Source organism: Peromyscus californicus, unplaced genomic scaffold (assembly GCF_007827085.1).
Source record: "Peromyscus californicus insignis strain IS unplaced genomic scaffold, ASM782708v3 Scaffold_18__1_contigs__length_77618521, whole genome shotgun sequence".
NCBI classification, from domain to species: domain Eukaryota; kingdom Metazoa; phylum Chordata; class Mammalia; order Rodentia; family Cricetidae; genus Peromyscus; species Peromyscus californicus.
In genome coordinates this window covers 33,634,837-33,660,416 of record NW_026294480.1, presented here as the reverse complement: position 1 = coordinate 33,660,416, position 25,580 = coordinate 33,634,837, and the positions used below count along the sequence as shown (strand labels likewise).

Here is a 25,580-nt window from a genome sequence, read left to right as displayed (position 1 = left end):
CCTAAGCAGGGTGGTCAGGAACTTTGATGTTTAGTCAAGAAGTTGGAGGCTCACAACTTGTGACTGGGATATGAACTAGGGTGGGTATATTGGAGGCCGACCTTGGATTTGTGGGGTACAGTGTTTTCTCCAAGTAGAAAGTGTAGAACTAAATTGAATTAGGGGACACAGAGCTGCTGCCCACTGATGGGAAGAAAGCTTCACAAATGTTTTAGTAACCAACAGTCACAGTATGGTCTGCATTTTGAGAACTAAATAGGACTAAATGAAATGTTTTATTTTTCTACACCCTTAAAGAGATAGCCTTTGGACAAGCATATATTAGAGAAATGGTTAATGTACAGTTACAATGATTGCTGTATTAGCAATAGCTTTGGAAACAATGTTTTCTTCTTTGGTATGCACTGGGACAACAGGAATGACTAACCCAAACCACTAAGAGTGTGTCTATAAAAGCACAACACTGTCTTCCTCTGGACATTAAGGAGTAAACCCACAAATGGAGATGGATCTGTCCAAGATTGTTTTTTGATTGATTGTTGGTCGATCAACATAGCAATCAGTTAATGGGCTGTTAGAGTACTGACTAACAAATATTTTTTTGATTAATGAGTAAGTAATCGACCAGAAAATATTTAAGTCCCTTGTTTAAATTTAAAAAACAAATGGAAACATTATTAACCAGAGATTGGCAAGCTATGGCTGTGTGCTGGATCCAACTTACCATCTGGTTTTGGAAGTAAAGATTTTGGAATGTTAGCTGGGTTGCTTTACATATTATTTATGGCAGTTTTTCTATTACAGTGGCAAGATTTGAGTAATCATGACAAAGAATAATGGCCTCTAAATCTAAAATGTTTATTATATGGCCTTTTGCACACACAAACACACACACACACACACACACACACACACACAAGGTTACCTTGATTTTAGAAGTGTGACTTGTATTTATTTATTTATCTATTTATTTATTTATTTTTTGTTCTTTCAATTTTTTTGGTACAAAGTGTGCTTGACATTCAACTAAATAGGACACAGATGTTGGCCTCATTGTCATGTACATATGTTAGCGTTCCATTCCCTCATGATGATCACTCCAGCTTCTTTCTTCCTATAAATAAATGCTATTAGCCTCAAGAGGAATTGGTAGACCCAAATCTAGCATTGTTAGGAAACCATGGTGACTATACAATTTTAGGTACTACTTTTACAGATTAGAAAAATGAGACCCAGGTATGTTGAGCAGTTTGCCCACATGTACCTAACTCAGACTACTGGAAGGACACTGTTTCTTCTAATGAAAATTCCAGAAATCCTCCTCTGAGCCAAAGTTGTATTAACTTTGTCCCATTACTCTTCTGTGCTTAGTAAATTCAGTTACCAAATGGTTCTCAAATTTCAGTGTGTGTCAGTATTACAGGACTTATTAGAAAAGGAATTGGTGGGTTTAGTCCCTCCTTTCCTCGGTGTTGCTGACACAGTGAGCCTAGAGTGACCCTCAAGAAGCTGCATTTCTTTTTTTGTTGTTGTTTTGTTTTGTTTTTGTTTTTCGAGACAGGGTTTCTCTGTGTAGCTTTGCGCCTTTTCCTGGAACTCACTTGGTAGCCCAGGCTGGCCTTGAATTCACAGAGATCCGCCTGGCTCTGCCTCCCGAGTGCTGGGATTAAAGGCATGCGCCACCACCGCCCGGCTAAGAAGCTGCATTTCTAAGAAGCTTTCTGAGTAATAATGATAACGCTGGTTCAGAGGCAACACTTAAAAGTTTCCTCGAATAAAACTGGGAATAACTAATTCTTGTCCCTCTTATGTGTTGGTACTTTAAAGCCAGATCAGTCATTGGCTATTCACTATTTATCAGTATGATAATCAATAGAGACATGACACCAATTGCCTTTAAGGGGATTCTTTTACAATATCACCAAGTATCAATCAAGCAAAAGAAAAGAACATGCACAAACAAGTCTTAGTTATCACAGGCCAAGGAAGCAAAGGCAGCTCAGACAGCAGAAGGTAGGAGTGTTGGGAAGTATAGATGAGGAGGTGAAGGGCCTGTAAATCCAGATGCTGAGGTAGTCTCAGCACTTTCAGATGCATGACTCACTAGGCACTGAGCTACAGAATTGAAGCTTTGCAAGTTCATCTAACATTATCTTCTCCCCTCGTGCAGATCTGAGTTAATTATGTGTAGTTTCATGCAAACATTTATAACAAAAAAGAAATGGTGTTAAAGAACTCAGTTGACTTTGTGACCATACATTCACAAAATGCTGCCATTGGTCACAAACTTCTTTTACAACTTAAGAGCAAAATTACATTAAACATATCATAAAACAAACCAGAAATGAGACACAGAAAATGCTAAGCTCCCTTGATTTTTAATGAATAAGAGAACTAACAGAATAGAGGCTTATTTTTCTTGGATGCTTTGTGATTTGAGTTGTTTTGCCTTTTTCTTGGGAGAAAAGAGGGTATCTGAGCTCAAGAGATAAAATTTGCACTGGGAAGTGGTGAGCCAATATAATTCACACCCCACCCTCACACCAATCATCAGTAAACACAATTGAAGTGGTTTTCCTGCAAGAAAAAAGCCCTAAAAACTCAAGACTGGGGAAATTTAAACCTGATGTTTTTCATCCCTTCCAATTCTCCTCTGTTGCAACACTTGATTCTGTCCTCTGCCTCTGTGCCTGTGGGTTGCCCTGGGCTCTCTCTGGTCATCGGGATTAGGAGGCCCAGGTAGGGCATGCCTGATACTGAGATCACCCTACCCCTCCTTTTCTACCCTGAGATGCTCACTCGCTCTCTTGCATGTGTTCTCTCTCTCGCTGAATGTTCTTATGACTGTCAAAGTTGTCATCATTCTCTGCTCACATAGCTTAAAACTTCAGAGTGAATCCTGCCAACTTCTTTTTGCTCCTCAAATCCACCCTGTTCCCAGTTCTCTCAATTCCTCTTTATAATGGCTTTTCCATCTGTCTCCTGTCTTGTCCTCTCTTCCCATCTGTTCCCCTCTGCCCACTCCAAACCCTTCCCAGTTCATACTGTTGCAGAGCACAGTCATGCACACAGAGACCTGGAATCTACTCCAACTGCCCCCATATCTCTTACCTCTTAGCTGAGTAAACTGATTTGATTTTCTAAGTCATGAGCCTCAATTACATAGTTTCATTTCTAATATATTAATAATAACGCTCAGCCATAAGCTACTGAATAAAATATGCACAAACTATTTAGGATAGTGTAGGACATGAGATAAGTGCCCCTTACATAGAGTTGCTGTCTAAGATATCACTTGAGTGGCTGAGACCACAAGGCTGATGTTCTGAGCATTGGAGTGAACCTGAAGGCCTTTTGAAGGCCACTAGTACCATTGAGGTGCTCTGCTCCAATAAGAGTAGAGTGTTAGACAGCTTGAAGGATAGCATACACAACAGGGAGACAGTGGAGGACTGGAAGAAACCTTCATCATGTACTTCCAGGACAGCTTCCATTCAGTCAACCAGGACCTCAGTGAGCTGGAACATCTGAGCAGCTTGGTAGGCAAGCCATCAGAGAACTACTCTATTCACAACTCTAGGCTGTTGAGCCTGGATCTGTGCGGGACAAAACTCTGCTCTGTAGCCAACTTCTGTACATATACATATGGTCCAAGAAACCGCAGTACCATGCAGACTTAGCATCTGGCCTTTTGAATCAACAATCCTTGAAGAGCTCTGCAAAACAGATGGACCTGTCTGCCAAGCATTGACTGAAGGCTCAGCCCACCACTCTAGCTCTACTGTCTCAATTTGTAAATGACGTGATCAGCCACATTGACATGATGTTTCCAGCAATGTTCATCCACTTATCCATACCCAATGGGACTGCAGCAGTGCTTCTGATGACCTTGGGAAAGGTATTGAAAGTGATCGTCATTGTAGGGAGCCGTTCATCAGTTGCCCGATATTGAAGGGTTAAAATGAGAACATCTGCACAGAAGATGGTAAGATTGGCATATGGTCCAAGTGCAACTATCATGAATTCCAAAAGGTGACGGACCATGCCACCACCGCCTGGCTCCACTATCAGCTACCCCAGATGCCAGGCATTGTGGTCAGGTCCTTCATGATTTGGTTGAGAAGCTGCGTAAAGCTGTTTCAGGCCCATGGCAATGCTGAGGGAAATTTCTGCAAGATGGCATTCTGTCCAGACATGGAGAGACTTCTGAACTCTGGAAGCCTTCCACAACACCTGTCAGCAGTGACCCCAGCCCAGCCACTGTCGCGCTCATAGCCCCAGCACCTTCCCAGATCAGCCCGGTCTACTCACTACACAGATGTCTGTAGGGCATTTTCCCTCTGTCCATCCCTGCAGGCAAAACTGTCACCTGTTAGCAGTGCATCACAGAATGGTCTGCAACACGATGTTCTTCCATGTGTGCTGGCATCCCTGTGAGTTGCCGCCCGACCCCCACCTGGGTCTATTGTTTTTCTTGTGCCTACTGGAATGAGTCCTTTATTCTTGTGTTGGGGTTGCTTGACTGAGTTTTGTAACTTATTTTTATAAACAATAAACCTTTTGTACCCTGAAAAAAAAGATAGCACATGAAAGAGGGGTTCTATATAGAATCAGTTTTCATATGCCATATATATTATATATATTACACTAATAACATATAATAGTCTATCTCATAAGCAATGTTCTTTAAGTGCTGCAAAATCTGGATCCATCCTGCTTTTGAGAATGAAAGTTGAACCTTTGGGTGCAGGTCAGGACACACTGTCACTGTTTAGAGGAAAAGACTGTGAATCCTCACTCTCTCTCCATACTTTTGGTGGTTTTTCTAGGAGTACGTAATGTCAGCACTTCTTACTTAACATTCATTTCAGTTATGTTTGCAGCAAGCAACCTTGAAGGGTTAGACAGCGATTCCAAGGCAAAGACTAGTCCTGGTTTCCATTTGTTAAACAGTGATGATCTCTCAAGCTCTGTTCCTTAGCTGCGATACAAAACCTCTGCGTGTGTAGCAACACCTTGGACTCCATGGGACACAGGGACAGGGGAGCTAACACAGATATTCTGATGTTTGTGTGGCTTGCTCTACTGTGAGTAATAAATTCCCTTTCCTCTAACACAGAAATCTTGCATCTTCTGGTGAAACCATAAACAGTAACATATTTGTGTCTCCATTCCTTCTAGTTTCCATGACAAATACTTGTCTATTGAGATGTAATTATTCCTTTGTTGTAAATAACGGAGTAGCTTGAGAGGTAAATAGCAAGTCTGTGCTGGCATATAAATCATAAGTATCTCTTGCATGCCATATTTGTTTTAGACCTTTCTGTAACCATAAAGTGTGTATATGTGTGTGTTTGTATATATATGTGTGTGTGTGTAGATAAAATTGTAAACATATAATTATATACATTTATAACTATATATGTGTATACATACATAAACAAGTCTCAGGAAGTTCTAACAAGCCTCAGGAAATTCCTGAAACGTACAAGATTCCTGATTGTCCTTCCTAAGTTTAATAAGCAATGCCTGTTGGGGAGAGGAAATCCTCAACCTTTCTAACTGCCCGCGAGTTATGTAGAGAACTCCAGGATGCAGGTTTCCTTAGTCATTACGCAGGCTGAGGTGGGGTCTTCAGTGATGCAGCTGCCTTTGTGTCCTCCATGTTTCTGTAAGTAATGCGAGGAAACTCATTGGTTTTCCAAGTTGGAATTCGGACTTAGCAGGTTGGTCTTTCACTGATGCCCTTTCTGGGATGAATAAATTTCTGTTAACATCTCCCCAGGAAATGGCTCACATAAATACGGTAAGAAGAGTGATAGCCAGAAGGCACCTGCTTCTATTTATTTTGACCACTTTCAAGTATGCCTCAGTGTGTGTGAAGCTTTTGGCAATTGGTAAGGGTTGGCCTGGGATGGTATTTTTAGCCTGCAGACTTTTCTGCTCTGCTTCAATTCTCCAGCGCATTGGATTCTCATGGTTAGCCAATATCCCTCTGCTGTATCTAATCCACAGACCAGAACAAATCATGACCACGTTTTCAAAGACAAGAATAAGTTTTCTCTTAGTTCCATGTCAATAGGCCAAAAGGCATCCCAGATATCTCCTCAGATAACCCCCCTTTAATTGTGAATTTACAGCTATTAATAGGTAATGCAATTGACTAACAATTTGATATAAAAATTAGATAGTATTTTTAAATTTTAACAAATTTGCTATTTACAACGCATCCCATTCTCTTTTTCAGGAGCTCATTTTGGCATCACTGGGGATGAGAAGGGTGGCAAGGGCTGGTTCAGAAAACAGACCATCCTGCAAGTTCTGGAGAAAGCTGATGGATTCTATTTTAGTGACCTTTCTCACTCTGAACTGCACTCTCCCAGAAGCTAGTGCCTAAAACTTGTCTGCAGTAATAGAACGGATTTGTTTTTGGTTTGGGTATTTCCTTATTTTGTTTTGGGACTTTTTTTATAACAATATTGCTGCCTAAATAAGGCCTAAACAGTATTAATGTCCATAGACATATTAATGCAGAAGAAGAATTCTCACTGCGTACCACCCCCAGACCACGAGCTACAGGCAACTAATGACCACCAGGAGAGAAAGAGAGGGCAAAAACAAGAGGGAGAGATTTAAACAGCTCTCTCAGGGATTGGTCCTCTAACTGTTTATCCGATACAAAGTAGCCCTGAAATCCTATACACACAAGCCACAATGAATGGACTCAGCATGCTGCATTTATATATTGATGAATATGTATGAGATACACTTCTCATAATAAAAAAAAGAGATCATCAGTTTAAGAGGGAGTGGGTGAAAGATGTATGGGAGGCCTTGAAAGGAGGGGGCTTGGCTGGAGATGAAGGGGGACAGGGAAGGGGAAAGTGATGTAACTATGTTTTAATTTCAAAAAGATTAAATTCCAAGTAACCCAAGACAAACATGAACCCAACCTTGAAGCTCATGGAATTGCTCAATTCCCTTCTCTGTCATAGATCTTTCAGATGAAATACTGGATACTCAGTATTTGAATTTCTGTTTAAGGAAAAAAAATTTTTTTTCTGAAGGTATCTCCCTGCATGAGACATCTGAGCAATAAATCTTATCTGTTGCTGATTTAAAATTCAATTTAACTGGATTTAGCACTTTTATTTAATAAACTTGACAGTGTATTTCTTCTAAATACGGGCTTTAGCAAACAAAACTCCCTATTTCTCTGTTTCTCCAATTAAACTGAAGACATTGCTGGGTACATCTCCCCCTGCCCTCCCTATTTTAAGAAAGATGTTCTTGGAGTGTTCCCTAGAATGGTATTTTTCAGAACATTCTCCCTGATCATTACATTAAGTACCTTGGATACTGATTAAAATGTCTGTTCATAGCTGCCACCTATGTCCTACTTAGTTGCCATGTTCTCAAGCTCCCAGGAGAATCAGAGGCACTATTAATAAAGAAGAAATGACACCACCGATTGGAACCTCAGTTAAATCCTGATATGTCTTCACTACAAAACCTATTGCTTTGAGCAGTGACCGCAACCAAGTGAGTCATTTAGAAAAAGCTGAGAAGTCAGAGAACTGAAAGATAATTGAATTTTTAATCAAATTGTTAGTTACAATAGCTCTTTGTTCCCAATGCATTTCCAAAACTTATTAAAATTTATATTTCTTTACCAGAATTTGAATTTTTTTCTTTTTTTTTTTTTGGTTGTTGTTGTTTTTTTTTGTTTTGTTTTGTTTTGAGACAGAGTTTCTCTGTGTAGTTTTTGGTGCCTGTCCTGGATCTCACTCTGTAGACCAGGCTGGCCTCAAACTCATTGAGGTCTGCCTGGCTCTGCCTTCCGAGTACTGGGATCAAAGGCATGAGCCACCACTGTCCAGGCAGAATTTGAATTTTTAAAAAGCCATGAAAGGTACAGTTTTTATCCCTTCAAATAATTTTCCCAAAAATGGTTGTTGGTTTGCTCATTTTTAGACTCAGCCCTGAAGATGATTTATCATTTGCAGTAACTAAATATTTTTAAGTTTTGTTTGGTTTTTATGGCATAGGGGATTGAAACTGAGGCCTTGTACATGCTAGTCAGTCGCTTTACCAATTAATTGCTTCACATGTCCTGCAATACCTTTACATTGTTAGGTCTTCAAAATCTATCCGAGTTGCAAATATTGCTCTACATGATAAGAAATACAGACAGGTTTAACAGCTTTTATCTGATTTAACAAAAATTTGTTATATCAGCAGGGCAGTGGTGGCGCACGCCTTTAATCCCAGCCCTTGGAAGGCAGAGGCAGGTAGATCTCTAAGTTCAAGGCCAGACTGGTCTACATAGTGAGTTCCAGGATAGCCAAGATTACACAGAGAAACCCTGTCTTGAAAAACCAACGTGTGTGTGTGTGTGTGTGTGTGTGTGTGTGTGTGTGTGTGTGTGTGTATGTATATCACTATTGGTATATGATGTAATTTTGAAAGCTACTTTAGATAGTAAATCATTTTTCTCTTGCAAAATATTAATCTCTCTGATTGCTTCCTCATCTGGACAGTCATACAATGTTTGAGAGAGGTTTTAGTCACTTTTCTACTACTGTGATAAAACTTCATGACCATGGCAGCTTATAAAGGCAAGTGTTTATCTGAGCTTATGGTTCCTGAGGGTTAGGGTCCAAAACGACAGAGACAGCATAGTGCTAGGCCTGGTGACTGAAGCTGGAAGCTGAGGGCTGGGCTTGCACTGTGAACTGAAAACAGGAAAGAGAGAGAGAACAAAGTAGGAACAGCATATGACTTTTGAAACCTCAAAGCCTGTCCCCAGCAACATACTTCCTCCTGCAAGGTCACACACACCTCCTGTGTCACCAACTGGGAACCAAGTATTCAAACATCTGAACCTATAGGGGACATTCCCATGAAAACATCACAAGGGAAATCATTTTTCTATTTTTAAAAGATTTATTTTATTTTTAATTATGTATGTGAATGGGGGCATGCATTTGAGTGTGGGTGCTTGAGGAGGCCAGGGCAATAATTTTCCAGGAACTAGAGTTACAGACAATTACAAGCCACTCAACATGAAGCCGGTTCTCCTGCAAGAGCAATGCACACTCTTTACTGCTGAGCCATCTGTCCTGCTTCATGAAAGTATGCATTTAAATGATGAATATGAAGAAGCTGGCATTGCTGCTGCTTGGCCTATATACATTAAAATGCTTAATAAATATGAGCAGTTATTATTATTTCTCATTTTTATTTTATTGTTTCTAAAACCATCTTTTCATTTATAAAATGAAACCTTCTGGAGGTATGTAATGAGGGAAGTATTTCCCAGGGGAGGTTTTCCTAATTTTAAACCTTCTATGTTGTGATCTGTTGTTGATCTGAAATTCCAACCAGTTGAAGGGTCTGCATTTTTACTCGCTAAGTATGACAGTCTTGTTCTGATATATGCAGACTTGAGCAAACAGAAGTCCTTATTTTTCTGTTTCTCTAATCAGCTTAAAGGCATTTAAAATCAAACAATGCTATGGATGACAGAAAGTCATGCTGCAAATACTCCCTGTCTTCTCTTGATATCTACTGAAAATTTTAACTCTACCAAATATGTTTTAACCTAGTCCCATCCTTTTGATGTAATAAGCACATATATGGAACAAGCAGGTGGTTTAATGAACCATCTTTCTTCCACGTCATGAGTTGCAGCCCCGTGTTGCTGAATCAATGAATAAGAGACAATGGCAGAGTTTGTCCTTGGGTGTTGGCCTTCATGGAAGTTGATCAGTTTTATTTATCCCTTGGGCTATGCCTTTTGGGAGACCTGACTGAGCATCTGGCGTACTTTTCAGGGCTTCTCCTCCATAGCAGAACTTGATCTTCATTCTTTTTCTCTGCATCTTGAGACTGCCAAGATCTTGGAATAGCTTTTGGTTCTGTGTATAAATCCTCCCTAAGAACAGAGTCATATTCTTCACTGACTTCTCTGACCTTGTTTCAGGGGAAATGGTGTCTTGAGTCTTTGGTGCTTTCAAATCTCTAGAATGCCTTTGAGCAATTAAAAGAAAAACCATTTTATTCATATTTTTATGTGTGAGCACAATGGCACCCAAGTTCCAACACTCTGGAAATTGAGGTAAGAGGACCACCTGAACCCAGCAGTCTGAGATTAGCATGGGTAAAATGATGATAATCCATCTCAAAACAAAAACAATACAAATTTCCATTTGTTCCCATTGGGATGGTCCATCTGAAGTGAGATGCCCCACAAATACTCAAAAGCAGAAGACTTTTACTTGCCCATCTAGTTAGTGCCCTTCAGTTTCCTTCCTCTCTCAGTCATCTCTGTCACCATATTCTTAGGAGACACATGCCTAGATCAGGTTAAACACCTTTGCCTACTACTTTGTCTCAAAATAGTTAGGATTCTATATTTATATATTTCAAATTAGATAATACTGCCTCTCCATTCTGATCCCAGCCCGAGTTTAAGGGAAAAAAAGATCCCCATAGTTCATAATTCTTTGTCTCTCCCTCCCTTTGTCCCTCCACCCCTCCCTCCTTCTTTCTTTCCCTCCCTACCTCCCTCAGGTGTGTGTGTGTGTGTGTGTGTGTGTGTGTGTGTGTGTGTGTGTGTGTGTTTTCATGTTTCTGTGCATGTATGACCATGTATGTGCAATTGCTTGCAATGGCCAGAGGACAACTTTGGTGTCATTTTTTCAGGAGATTTACACCTTTCATTTTTTTCTGACACAAGGTTTCTTACTGGGACCTGGACTAGCCACTTAGGCCATGATGACTGAGCCAGTGAATCCTACTATTTTGCATATCTCTATTTCTGTATGCCTGGGATTACAAGCAAACATAACTATATCCAAGTTTTTACTGAGGTCTGGGAATCAGAACACAGATCCTAATGCTTGTGGAGCAAGTAGTTTACAAATTAAGCTATATACAGCCTAGTGTAGTTTTTTTTAGGAAAAAAATATTAATTAATAAAGGTTGAGCTACTTACATGAAAATACATCAGTGTATACCTGAATGTAGCTGGAGTTTTCTCCAGTCCCACCTGGGCCCGCAGCTGCTCAGACCCAAATAAACACATAGATGCTTATATTAATTAAAACTGTTTGGCCTAATGGCTCAGGCTTCTTGTTAGCTGGATCTTACACTTAAATTAACCCATAATTCTTATTTATGTTTAGCCACGTGGCTTGATACCTTTTCTCAGCTCTGCCTTCACATCTTGCTTCCTCTGTGTCTGGCTGGCAACTCCTGACTCAGCCTTCCTGTTCCCAGAATTCTCCTCTCTCTTTGTCCCGCCAATACTTCCTGCCTGGCTACTGGCCAATCAGCACTTTGTTTATTGACCAATCAGAGCAACACATTAACAGCATACAAAGCAATATCCATAGCACTTCCCCTTTTCTTTTTTTTCAAAAAGGACGGTTTTAACTTTACCATAGTAATATTACATATAGCAAAACAACTGTCAAGCAAGAATTACAGCTATAATATCTAGTCTATTTATAATATCTAGTCTAATGGTATTTGGCAAAATTAAAGAAGATATCCTATCTAACCTATATTTGTGAGTCTAAGGCTTCATATCTAGCTTATCTTTTATCATAACTAAGAAAATTATAACTATCTAGTCTTCAACTACATCAGAGACCTCAGAAGGATATAATATTACCTAAGTAAATAGGAAGTGCATTATAAGCAACTTATAAAAGTCTAGAATGACAGAGACAGCTGGCAGCCTGGACAGTCATCCAAAGTTCCTCTGTAAAGTTGGGGCATCTGTCTTCAGCCCAAAGGCCTAAAGTTTCTCAGTCACTTCTCTCTGTATTCTGTAGAATGTCTAGCAGTTTCCTCTGTGAAGCAGGAACCTGAAGGACCATTTTGCCAAGCAAAGTTCAGTGGTCACCTTCTAAGGTTTTGAACAAATTACTCAGTTCATCATTTTTTGCCCCAACAATAGTTCATAGATGGGAAATGTCTAAATACTTCAACACCTAAAGTCTTGATCTTTAACAAAAATCTCAAGTGTATTTGGAGTATGTTTATATTAATAATGTATATGGTATGAATTTCAAATATATATTGTCCTACTTACCTAAATGATTTTAACCTTTCATAGGTCACTTCTCATTATGCCATTCATCATCTTGAACTGACTTTGTGTATGGCTTTGGTAGTCTGGCTCCTCTTAAGACATCAAATTGAATCCTATTATTTTATAATGACTTGAAATTACATATAAGTGTATGTATACAAATACTCTAGTGCCAGGCATGAGAAACTTCCTTTTGAATTGTTGGTCGCAAGAGTCCAAAACACTCCCTAAATAATATTGGCTATTGACATGGTTTTTGGCTGCTTCTCAGAGGTTAAAGGTGAGGCCTCATTGCTTAAGAAACCACACTCTTTGGACATAGGAATCAGAAAATTCAAGTTAGATACGACTTTCAGAGTGTGGTATGAAATTCACCAGGGGAGAGAAGCAATCAATAGTGTTACCCTGCTGTGGTATGTATGAACCACAAAAACCAGCACAGTGAGATCTACCTAAAGGTACAACAGTGGCACTCATATCTTGGCAGTAAATGACAGCTCTAGTTGGACTTATGGCCCAATCGACAGGAGGGAAATCATGCCTACTTTTGGAAATATAGCCAAATGCCCAGGGCTAATGAGGTCACGACTCTTAGAGGAAAACCTAATCCCACCACTTTACTAGACCAGCACAATTCTGAACTGCTCTCTACAACTACCCCTTACCCACAAATAAGTGTAGCTCTTGATTCTTGTCATTCAAGCTTTTCTTTGCAACAGATGGAGACCATTACAGAAAACCCTAACTGGTCAAAATGCAATGAACAATTGATTGTGTGGTGTCAAGCTTTTAATGTGCACATCTATGACACAACTCCTGTATCTAAGGCTCAGGGTACATAAAAAAACCAGGGGACGGAAAGACTATAAAGAGGCAGAGGGCCAGGAAGTCTGCTATGAGACTGTCTTCTAGAAATGACAAAGCAGATATACTCATAATACCTTAACAATATGGCTGCCTAAACAAGGCCTGAACAATGGCACCACATAGACATGACAACATGAAAGGGGGAAATCTCACAGAGCCCCATTCATAGACAAAAACTACAGACAACTAATGACTGAGAGAGAGAAAATTAGTCTTTCCTAGGGATGAGACCTCTAGTTGGTCATCCAGGACCAAGTGATCAAACCTGAAATCATATATTCAACAAGCAGCACTAAATGGACTAGGTAGGTTGCAAACATATATATAAAATAGTAATCAAAGAAAAAGAGACCAAGAATCTAAGAGGAAATAAGGAAATAAGGGGTTGAACTTAGGAAGGGTTGGAGGGAGGGGACATGAGAAGTGTTGAAGGGAGGAATGGAAAGGAAGAAATGGTATAATTATATTTTAATTAAAACTTTTAAAAAATTTAAAGGACAGAAAATTGACCTGATTTGTATTTATTGCATGGAGAAAGTTAGTCTGCAGTGCAGACACACATTGAATCACAGTAAGACTTATCTAGATTCCACCTACTGCTTAAGGTCCCTTGATTAGTCACTTGTTTACATTAGGAATGACTCTGACAACTAAAACCTCTAATCCAATAGAGACTCTACTTTGGTATAATAATCTAATAGAAAATAATTTTAGAATTTATCGTTCCAGTTTTTATTATATTAAGAAGACAATCAGATAATCAAGAGGTCAACATATTTCTCTTTAGGCTTAGACGATCAAGAAATCTTAGATACTGCCAAAAACCCAATCCACTGTCAGCAGATATCAAGCAAACAGCTCAGTTTTTACACTTCAATTTCTCTCGCTTCCTGATCCTTCTTCCCTCACAAATACATGGATATGCTTCCTGAAAACACTCCCCACAAGCCACCTGCTTGCAAATTTCCTCCCCAAGATCTACTTTCTTGGTATCCCAACCCTTGGCATCAGAATTATAATATTTCAGAAGTTGATCATTATAGGAGTGCTATTTTAAATCTTAAGTCCACATGCTTAACTGGTGTATTTCATTTGACAAAGTAACAAGTTCCATTGCAACATTTTATACCTGCAAATAATGTATTTTTATCACATCCACTCCTCTCTTTCCCACCCTAATGTTCTATCTCCCTTCCCATTATCCCTTCCATTACAGTGTTTCTTTTACTCACATGTCTCTTTTTTCCTCTCCAAATTCCACATTTTGTGATACAGGTTCATCTGTCTGACCACTACACTTATGTGATGATAATTCCAGTAAATTCCATTTTCCTGCAAATAATATAATTTCATCTATTTTTTGTGCCAAAATAAAACCCCGTTTTTTTTAATCTTTTGACTATATATAACTTAGGCTGATTTCTTAAGTTAACTATTGTCTACAGTGCTGCAGTAACCATGGCTGTGATCTCTATACTAAGCTGATTTTGACTTTTTGGGATTTCTACTCGGTAGTATAGATGGATCACTTGGTAACTCTTTTGTGCATATGTTTATTATGAGAAGTATGCTCTGGATTATTTTGAAGTTAAGATATTGCTTACCTTTCTGCTCACAGGTCTTACTAGGTCAGCCATCAACTCATGGTCTCTCCTTGGGCACTTTATTTGAAGTCTCATTTTAGACTGTCTAGGAAATTGGGTACAAGTACCACACTGGAGACCTTTCTAAATCACGTTAAAGCCACACTAACTCAATTTAAGCTGGGGTGGTTGTATTTCATGGCCCCATTTAAATCTCTTACTTTTTAATCATTCTGATTTTTGTTGTTTATTAAAAGATAAATGATAGCACTATAACCTTGATGCATTCTACTGAACCAAATATGTGAGATAAAAGTCAATGCAAAGATAAGAAGCACATGAATTAAGGAAGCTAGAATTTTGTCTCCTAGCCATGGTACTGCAATAGTCACTGAGGGAGGTAAATGTGATCTGACACTGTGTCGGTCCTATGCATCAATCAATAAGTCCTGATAGCAAGGATGCTGGCTTGGAAGTTAAGTTTGGCTCTGGGCATTGTAGCTAGAGTTTTCCTGCCTGGCCCACAGTCAGGACAAATCTCTCTCACCTGCCAGTCCCACAGCCCCTCAGACCCAACCAAGTAAACACAGAGACTTATATTGGTTGCAAACTGTATGGCCATGGCAGGCTTCTTGCTAACTGTTCTTACAGCTTAAATTTATCCATTTCCATTAATCTATACCTTGCCACATGGCTCGTGGCTTACCGGCATCTTCACATGCTGTTTGTCATCATGGAGGCTGGCTGGCAGTGTCTCTCCAACTCAACCTTCCACTTCCCAGCTTTATTCTCCTCCTTGTCCCACCTACACTTCCTGCCTAGCCAATAGCCAATCAGTGTTTTATTTATTGACTAATCAGCAACACATTTGCCATACAGAACATCCCACAGCAGGGCATTATTTGGGTGTCATGGAAACAGAAGACCCAGACTCTCATTATATACTAGCATAAATCACTTATTCAAGCTCTTAGCATGTACCTCTAATTCTTAAGGGGATTAACTTGTGGAATATGTTTCAACTCATCTGTTTTATCATGTATTCAAACCTGGAGAGATTTTGTGGTTTGTTGGTACCAACGTGTTTGGTGGGTTTTAGAATTGAAGATTTAGAACCTGGTAGTGGTCTTGTGATGTGATTATCATCTGACTTTCTGCTTTCCCATCATGACGATTAACCGTGTGATCAGGAGCTGTGGTTTACCCTGTATATCGTGAAGCCTCCCACTAAAGAATTCACAGGTGGTGTGTCAGTAGTAAGCAACTCAGAATCTAATTAGAGCTTGGTGAGCTTTCAGAACTCAACTAACTAAACCTTCATATTTTTAAAAAGAAGAAATGTAAGCCTTGAGTGATAGGAAATAAATTATTTACGGGAGGACTAACCACAAAATAGACCAATTAGAACGAAAACAAACGTAAGGACTCAAAATACAAATTATTTCCTGTCTGTTTCAGACAATTAATTGAATCCAATTAAAAAGTAAAATGTGCCGGGCGGTGGTGGCGCACGCCTTTAATCCCAGCACTTGGGAGGCAGAGCCAGGCGGATCTCTGTGAGTTCGAGGCCAGCCTGGGCTACCAAGTGAGTTCCAGGAAAAGGCGCAAAGCTACACAGAGAAACCCTGTCTCGAAAAACCAAAAAAAAAAAAAAAAAAAAAAAAAAAGTAAAATGCCCATGATTAATTAAGAAACTCTGCTTGTCACGCAGCACTGTCTTACAGAATGACTTCTTATGGTTATAAATCTTGTCTTACATGTTTCTATTCTCCAAATATTCTTTCTTTTTTAGTAAAAACTGTATTCTAGGCTTGTTATTCATAGCTGTGAATATGGGGTAAACACACTTTTTGTTCTTTCCCCTCACCCAAAACATTACATTTATGTCTTAACATTTGCCAACAAACGTATACTTCCACAGGTAGATATGAGCAATGCTTTTTTCTTGTAAGGTCTGACTCTTTGGTGAACACACTGCTTTAAAAATTATAATGTAAGTCTCAATAATATTTTGTTAGGTGGTACCAATGGGTGGGGGAATTAGCTTTTTGATCACATCTGTATTTATCCCTTTTGCTGAGTGTTTCCTTCGGTAAATGTCAAATAAAATTCTAGGCTGGATACAATGAGTTGCAAACAGAAACAGATGGCTCATGGATATGGGCCTCCATGTTCGTGCAGAACCTAGGCTTGAAGAGAGCTCTGTGCTTATTTTAATGCTCATTGTCATTGTCTTAAAGCCTTAGATTTTAAAAAAGCACTTTGCATTTCAAATTTTGTATTGGATCTTGTGAACTAAGTAGCAATTCCTGTCAGCAGTGTGCTGAATAGTCATCAATCATCAAATTATTTTCATTTCATAATTAAAATAATTATTAAATTATATTTTGTTTATGAACTTCAGTTAAAGAATGCTTGAGAACTAGTGTCAGATCCAATACTTCTACCTCTCCCCCTCCTCCTGGCTCCCAGTACCAACTGGTGAGGGGATTTCTAGACCATGAGAACTCAGCCCAAACTTTCCTAGTCTTGTTAGCTTATGAATGAACAGAACCCAAAAACTCAGCCTAAATTTCTGTCTTCTCCCTGGCTCCCAACTCTGAGAGGTAAGGGGTCTGAGCACTCCAAGTCCCTGTCTACACTTTAAAATTTCCCCTAGATCAGCATGTTAACAGGCACATACCCAGAAGAGGAAAAGATAGGAAGAATTCATATTGTGAAAACAAACGTCCTACCAAAAGCAATCTAGATATTCAATGCAATCCCAATCAAAGTACCAGGACCTTTCCGCGCAGACATTTCAAAAATCATAAATCTGTGTGTAGCAGCACTAAAGGTCAAGGACAAATGAAACAACCCTAAATAAAAGGAGTGCGGTAGGAAGTAGTACCACACCTGATTTCAATTATACTGCAGAGCCAGCTTTATAAACACAGCGAGGTGCTGGCACTAAAAACAGACCTATAAATCAATGGACTAGAACAGAAGACTCAAAAGTAAGTCCACAAAGCTACAACTGCATGATGTTGGTGAAGACGTCAAAAGATATACTCGAGAAAAAACATCAACAAATGGTGTTCGGAAACATGGACTTAAACTTGCAGAAACAGGCTGGGCGGTGGTGGCGCACGCCTTTAATCCCAGCACTCGGGAGGCAGAGGCAGGCGGATCTCTGTGAGTTCGAGGCCAGCCTGGGCTACCAAGTGAGTTCCAGGAAAGGCGCAAAGCTTCACAGGGAAACCCTGTCTCGAAAAACAAAAAAACAAAAACAAAAACAAAAAAAAAACAAACAAAAAAAAAACATGCAGAAACAGGAAACTAGATCCTTATCTCTTGCCTTATACAAAAATCAACTACAAGTAGATCAAAGACCTCTGTATAAGATATGATACCCTAAAAACTGCTAGGAAAAAAGTGGAAGCATAGTTCAGTCATAGCCAGGACTTTCTGAGATAAAACCAGCCATCGACAAATGGGATCTCATGAAACTCAAGTTTCTATAGAGAAAAAGAAAATGTCAACTGAGTAAGGTGGCAACTAACAGAATGGGAGAAAATATTTGCTAGAAGCACTAACACAGGATTAGCATCTATAATATATAAAGAAGTAAAATAAACTGAACATGTAGAAAACAACACAGTTAAAAGACGGGTTATGGATCTAAACAGAAAATTCTCAAAAGAAGAAATGCTAATAGCCAGTAAATACTTTAAAAAGCATTTTTAGAAAACAGGGTGGGAGCTCTATTAAAGGAGGGAACCGAAAGATAAATACAGAAGAAGGGTGGAGGAAGGTAAAACAACTGTAAAGATGTCTGAGAAAGTCTCTACCTAAAAATATCTACAAGTAAATTGATCTATAAACATATATGTACAGTTTAAATGAAACGTTTCTATATGGGCTGACAATGCTCCTTCAAAAAGCTAAAGACCTCTAACCAAAATCCCAACAGCAAGGCCTGAGAAGTCCTTTTTTGAGTTATTGACCAGGATTATCCAAGAGACTTGAAAAACATTACAGGCTATTTGCATTGTTTTTGGTTGTTTCAAGAGATGGAAGGTCAGCCCCTATTGCTGAAGACACCAGGCACTTCAGACATAGGGCTCAGAGGCCCCTGACCTGGAACTGACCCAAAGGCTTCCTCCCTGATGACTATCTTTCATGTACCAAAAAGTGACATACAAGCTTCCAAGGAGGCGAGCAATCAAAGTGCTACCCAGCTATGATAACGACGAACCACAATGACTAGCATGGCATTAAGGGTCCAGTAGTGGCACAGCATACTTTATGGTAATCAATAGCTGTCTAATTGAACTTAGGACCCACTCATCAGGAAAGAAATCATGCCTGGTTATGAGCTTGAGCCAAGTAGCCAGGGCTGGTGAAGTTGTGGATCTTGGAGGGGAACGTACAACCATCCCTTACAAAGCCATTGTAATCCTTAGCTACATTCTAAATATTCATCCTCATGTTAACGAATAAGTGTGGTTCTCACTCCTCATCAAGGAAACTTGCCTTTGCAACAGACAGAGATCATTATAGAAAACCGCAACCAATCAAAATGCAGAGTTGTGGAGCTTTCAGTTCTCACATCTAAGGCTCAAAGATCATTTCATAAAAGGGGTCAGAAAGATTGTAAGAGCTAAAGGAACAGAAGTTTTCTGTGTGGTTATGTCTCCCAGGAACGTCAGAAGCTACACCCATCAACTCTTGTTTATGACTTCCTAAGCATGAGCTACACACAGACAATAACAGATATGCTAAAGTGGAGAGGGCAAAGCCCAAGTCAACCCTACACAAAGAACTAAGAAATGTTGAAAGCAGGAGAAGAGCACACAGCATCTCATACCAAATGGTCAACCCTGAAAACATACAGACAAGAAAATGATACAAACCGGGCAGTTAGTACTTATGTATTTAGGTATGCAACATCTAGTGAAAAAAGAGGCCATGCATTTGAGAATGACCTTTCGATAAAGAAAAGTATGGTAATTTATTTATCATAACTATACTGAGTGTCTAGTATTTACCAACCACTATTATAAAATTACGTCAATGAACATTCCAAAACTCTTGTGCTGACGAAGCTTATACTATGAGGAGCTACTCAGTAGACAACAAATAAATAAATTAGATGGTGTATGGGTCAGCTATACATGTCTGTGGCAGGGAACCAGGGAAGATCTGCTATAAATTTAAAACATTGATCCAGATAACATAAGGTAGGGAGTAACAGTTTCTCCCCTCAAAGAAATAACATAATTGAAGAAGTAAAAAAAAAAATGCCTACAAATAAAATAACCAATCTCCATATATCACATCAATGTCAAGTATCAATGAGTGCCATACATATTAAATTTTAAAGGCACTAGGTAGAAAGATTGTTAAGCTTAGAGCCAACATGCATTAGAAGACAAATACTTTTTCTACTATAAATTGATTTGGTTGCAGATTTCCAGGCAATCAAATGCTTGATATCTGTTCAGTGTCTATGCAGCATAGTAAAGAACCTCCAAACTAAGTGTTTGGAGCCTTTTTTGCTCATGAACCTGCCGTTGGAGCTAGGCCTGACAGAGATGGCTACCCTTGGGGCAAATGGGCTCTCCCATGGGTTTCCTCACACAAGCCTGGCGGTTGACAGTGGTTATCAACTGAGCCTTGAATTGCAGCTGTTGACGTGTGTGTGTGTGTGTGTGTGTGTGTGTGTGTGTGTGTGTGTGTGTGTGTGTCTTTGTCTTTTGCAGGTGTTTCAGGTTGCACTGTAACATGGTAGGGGGTAATACAGACACATGCAGAGGCAGAGCTAGAGAGAAATGATTGCTAATTATGATGCAGCCTTAGGAATTGCACAGTGTTGTGTTTGTCTTATTCTGCTAATCAAGGCAGTCACAAAGACCAGTCTAGCTTCCAAATGGTAGGGCTGGGCTCAAAGGATAGCTGCCACTTCTTGATGGAAGTGGAGCACATTTCCCAATGAGAGTGGGAGACCAGGTTCGCTTTTAGAATATATTTAATGATCTTTGAGCCATTTTTATAACTGTACCCAATTCTAGTAAAAATTATCAATACCTCAGAGAACAAGAGTAAAATAAAATGTGAAAGTTAGTGAGCATCAAATAAAACAATGAAAGATACTTTTTTTTTTTTTTTTTGGTTTTTCGAGACAGGGTTTTTCTTTGTAGCTTTGCGCCTTTCCTGGAACTCACTTGGTAGCCCAGGCTGGCCTCGAACTCACGGAGATCCACCTGGCTCTGCCTCCCGAGTGCTGGGATTAAAGGCGTGCGCCACCACCGCCCGGCTGAAAGATACTTTTTTAAAAGATCTGTGACGTTGATTTTAGGCACCCCGATGTTCTAAAGGTTTATTGATCTGAGTGCAAGAATCTGGACCTAACTCTTTCTAGCAGTGACCCTTGGTAAATAAGTATCTATGAGTTCATGTAAGATCCCTGATCCCCCACTGGGCGACAGTGGTGCATGCCTATAATCCCAACACTCTGGAGGCAGAGCCAGGTGGATCTCTGTGAGTTCGAGGCCAGTCTGGTCTACAGAGCAAGATCTAGGACAGGCACCAAAACTACACACAGAAACCTTGTCTCAAAAAACAACAACAAAAATCCCTGATCCCATGTCCCTCGTTGTTTCTGAAACTCCCTGGGGATGCTCTCTTGTGTTTATTTCCGCAACATTCATGGTACTCCATTGAATATTCGTGCTTCTTGTCCCCTGCTTGGCTTGAGACAGTAGTCAGAAGGAGTTAGAAGCACCTGCTCTGATGGAGGGCACTGCATACTACAGTTCACCTGGGGTATCCCAAAAGGATTTCTGGATGTTTGCTCTTGTTCCTGTAGGAAATTATTCCCAGAGTACCAGTATTCTTCTGACTATAAAGGTGATGTCCCTTTTGCCTTGTGATAGTACTGCCTCATAAATGTATATTCTTCTTTTCTCATTTTGTTCAAGCATAATTTTTTAGATTTATTATTTGCTAATAATAAAAACACAGGCAAATGTTGTGTAGCACATTTTACTGTGTATCAGATATTTTATACACAGGTACACACAATGTCTATGCTTCATGACCAGCATATGAGGTGGGTGCAGGCATTATCCTCATGAAACTGAACATCTGTGTACATACAGCGAGCATATGACAATCAGGATTTGATTGCTAACATTTTAGATCTATAACCATTGTCTTTATCCTCTGTGCTTGCCATTGTGTGGATTTGATCATGATACCCACTGTCCATTTGAAAGCATATCCAAAAATCCTCCTCTTGGGGGTTTAGTCAATATGCATTGCTCTTAAGCCAATGGAGCAATTAGCTAATAGACTATGTGCTCACTGAATTCTCAGACTGTTGTGTTGTAATCATTCCAATGACTTTTCTCCATGTATCTCGGTTTCATCTTCCGGCATTTGTTGGTGCTCAAGAATGTATTCTGTGCTTGAGAGCCTGTGAGATGGAAGCTGCGGTGTACTGAAAGAAGTCATGTGATTAGCAGAAGAAAGGCTTTCATGTGCTGTAAGAGTAATTTTAGCCCTTCAACCAGCTCACACATTAAAGACAGCTTCACTTTCAAGAACTTATGACATGGCAAATATCTGATTAACTTTGAGTGGCAATGCTATTTTTTTTAAAAAAGAGTATTTCCAATGTCCAAAATAGAAGTGAAAATGTACCTGAATATCAAATATGGAAGTCACCAGAGGTGGTGGTGAACTGGAAAGTCAAGTAGGTTCTTTCTCAAAATGGAACATCCAAAGTAGGGTGGCTGTGTTTTTGAAGATAAAAATAATGTGGTGTGAGCATTACCCCTTCACTTGAAATTTATTCACACCTATAAAGGCAGGCATTGCAAATTCCCGTTATCACTTAATCCTTAAAGACCCTGAACAAAAAAAATTTCTTTGAATTGGGTCTATATAGATGCATTTTATTTTTATCCACTGTATTAATTAACTTTTGTTTGCAGTGGTGGAGATCTAACACAAGCCTCATGAAAGTGAGCTGAGCACTCTACCACCGAGCCACATCTTTCATATCAATACACTTATTTTTCTAATTACTAATGTTCTAATGTTGTGTTATCATTTCACTCTCCATGTAATATAAATATCATTAAAAGAGACACCAAATTCTGAATTGTGAAAGTATTTACTATATCTTCAATCTTCAGGATAATTTTTTTCCCCTCCTGATTACTAAGTATCAGTCAAGAGGGAAACGTCAGATGTCATTCTAAAACTCCCAAAGAAACAACTGCTCACGTTGTTCAACTCAAAACTTCACACCTCCAGTTGCTTCCGCCATTTAGATGTTTCCTGGTAGGTGTCCTCATACAACTGATAAAATTGTTTTCATTCTTTGTCTTACAATGTAATGCAGTTCTGTATGTTCTTAAAGCCATGAAAGAGCTAATTTTCTGAACATGTTGCAGCCATACTATTTGCTGTGATCATATATTTGTTTCCATTTCTCTCCAGAGAGCAAACAAGTACAGAGTGACATTTCTGAGGACCAGCTCCTGAGCATGTAGCAGCGACCGAGGGCAGAAGCCTGTATGGAAGTCTGCCTCTGGTGAACTGAACGGCTCTCTAGTGACCAGCAGGCTGTGAAGAATCCTGGCCTGGAAAGCAAATGAAACACATCTTTCATCCAGTCTGGGATAATCTTAACAGAAAATTACAAGGTCCCAAAGAACATAGCTTCCCATGTGCTATGTCAGGAAAATGATCCACTTTTAGCTGCGCGGTCCTAAGTGACATCATAACCAATGCTGTACTTCAAAACAATAGCTTCTGACCAGATGAAGCTGATGATGGTCTGGATGTTGAGCTAACCTGCACTGTGTAAGATCCTCTCCCAGATGACGCTAGAGAACAAAGCGTTGACTTGAATCAGCTATGAACAGAGGCAAGGACTCTTTTCATTCTGTTGAGATTTCTAATCTCACTTTGTATCATGGTGTGTAGTAGGCAAGCACCCTGATGTGCGAGCCCACTCTGTGCCAAGTACTGACATTTTTCTTTTAAAGAAGAGCTGAATGAATTTCTTCACAGAGTGTGTCCAGAGCCTGGTAAATACATTCAGCTATTGGCTTTGCTGTTGGACTTTGGGTTTTCTTGTCCTCTGTCATCCACGAAGGATTGATTGTCTGTGTGCAGATTAAAAACATCAGAGCATTCAAAGCTAACAGCTCAAAGTGGGAATAACCCTTGACCTACCCATGAAGTACAGGCCGTCTTCTGTTTGCCCTAGATACCCTGAAGGATCTTCTGCGGGGCACCACACTTTATATATTTCCAAGAAGCCATTTCCCAACACTCTAGAACTTTCCTACCCACACTTCTCATTAGTTTCCAGCTACAGGATTATCACTCCTCTGAACCCAGTGCTCGCCTCTCTCTCTCTCTCTCTCTCTCTCTCTCTCTCTCTCTCTCTCTCTCTCTCTCCCTCCCCTAAGACAGTGGCTACTTTCGTAGACATTGGTGAAACTTACAAGCTAAAATGAATATTTCAACAACCCACAGGAATGAAAAGGTTGTTAAGGAAAACTCAGACACAGAAAACCCCTGTTAGACAAGGAATTAGAACCCAGTTTTCAGTAGGTCCCTTCTCGGGATGATTACATGGTAGCCACAGATGGCTGCCCACATTGATTGTGCAAAGCTCTTTTTCAAGGTATGATTGGAACATCCATGCTTGTGAAATGTTTTGCCCCTTTGGCTCCTTTCATTGATTTTTAATTGATTACAAAGCTATAACTTATAAGTCTTTTATAAAGTGTGTATGATATTTTAATTGTAAAACTTATTGGGGCTGGAGAGATGGCTCAGCAGTTAAGAGCACTGCTGCTCTTCCAGAAGATCTAGGTTCAGTTCCCAGCACCCACATGGCAGCTCACACCTTTCTGTAACTCCAGTTCCAGAGAAAATGATACCCTCACACAGAAATACATGCAAGAAAAACACCAACGCACATAAAATAAAAATAAATAAATTATTTAAAAAGAAAAAATATCAGCTGAGTGTGACCAATGCTTGTACTACCACAGATGTTACAGTCTCACCTGAGTCTTAAGTACTTCTTAGGTATTTGGGGAAACTTCTAACTAGGTGGCGTTTCAGTCCTCTGTGAAACTGATAGGTCTATTATATTTGAATACAAAGATTTCTGATCTATTTGGTAGTATCTGTTACTAGGTAAACTAAAGCTGTCAAATTCTTAAATATGTGTTCTGGAGTTTTCTGTCCCCACTCTCAAGACACTAAACTCTTCAAGGCTGGCTCTTTAGGTTCATATTCTCTCTCTCTCTCTCTCTCTCTCTCTCTCTCTCTCTCTCTCTCTCTCTCTCGGCTAGAGTTATGATGGTTTATTTTGGTTTTACCATGCTTGTCAGATTAAGCAGTAATTACTCTCATGTTTTTACTCCTTTCTGATGTTACTTAGTTTGGAGTTGTGAGACCCAGTGGTCAAACTAACCCCTTGGTCCTGAGCCCCAAACACCTGACTCTTTGCTCAGATTTCATCTTCAGCATCCCCCTTTACTGTTGCCCCAGTCTTAAGGTAAGGATAGTTTTAAATCTGATTTCACAAATGGTGACGGGAGTTTTAGTGACTTGTCGTTATTATTCTCTAAACCTTTATTCCTGGAATATTCATCCTCAATCTGTTTGATCTGGTATCACTTGAACTTTGGCTAAACGGAATTGTGCTTTATGTTCTGTTTATCTTCTCTCATATTATGCATGCTATATCCATATTTCGTATACTTTTACTTACTAAAGAGAATTCAATTGCCCAAATGTATCTGTGTATTGTGCTTCTAAAGGACAGTAGCACTGTTTATAATGATTATAATTTTGTGAACAATGTCTCCATAAACATTCTTTCATATCTCTCTTGGTCACTTGTTAGACCTTTTTGCGCTCACTGCGATTCCACGACTGGATCCGACTTCATCTTTAGTCTCCTCACTTTTCATCTGAGTAAGTGCACAGTAGCAGCTTGTGTTTTTCTT

General features: G+C 39.5%; 1 pseudogene; it reads left to right on the top strand.

Moving 5' to 3' along the window:
• Positions 1-349: 349 nt before the first annotated feature.
• On the top strand, positions 350-4,246 carry LOC128113837 (mediator of RNA polymerase II transcription subunit 27-like; annotated as a pseudogene).
• The last annotated feature ends 21,334 nt before the right edge of the window (positions 4,247-25,580 follow it).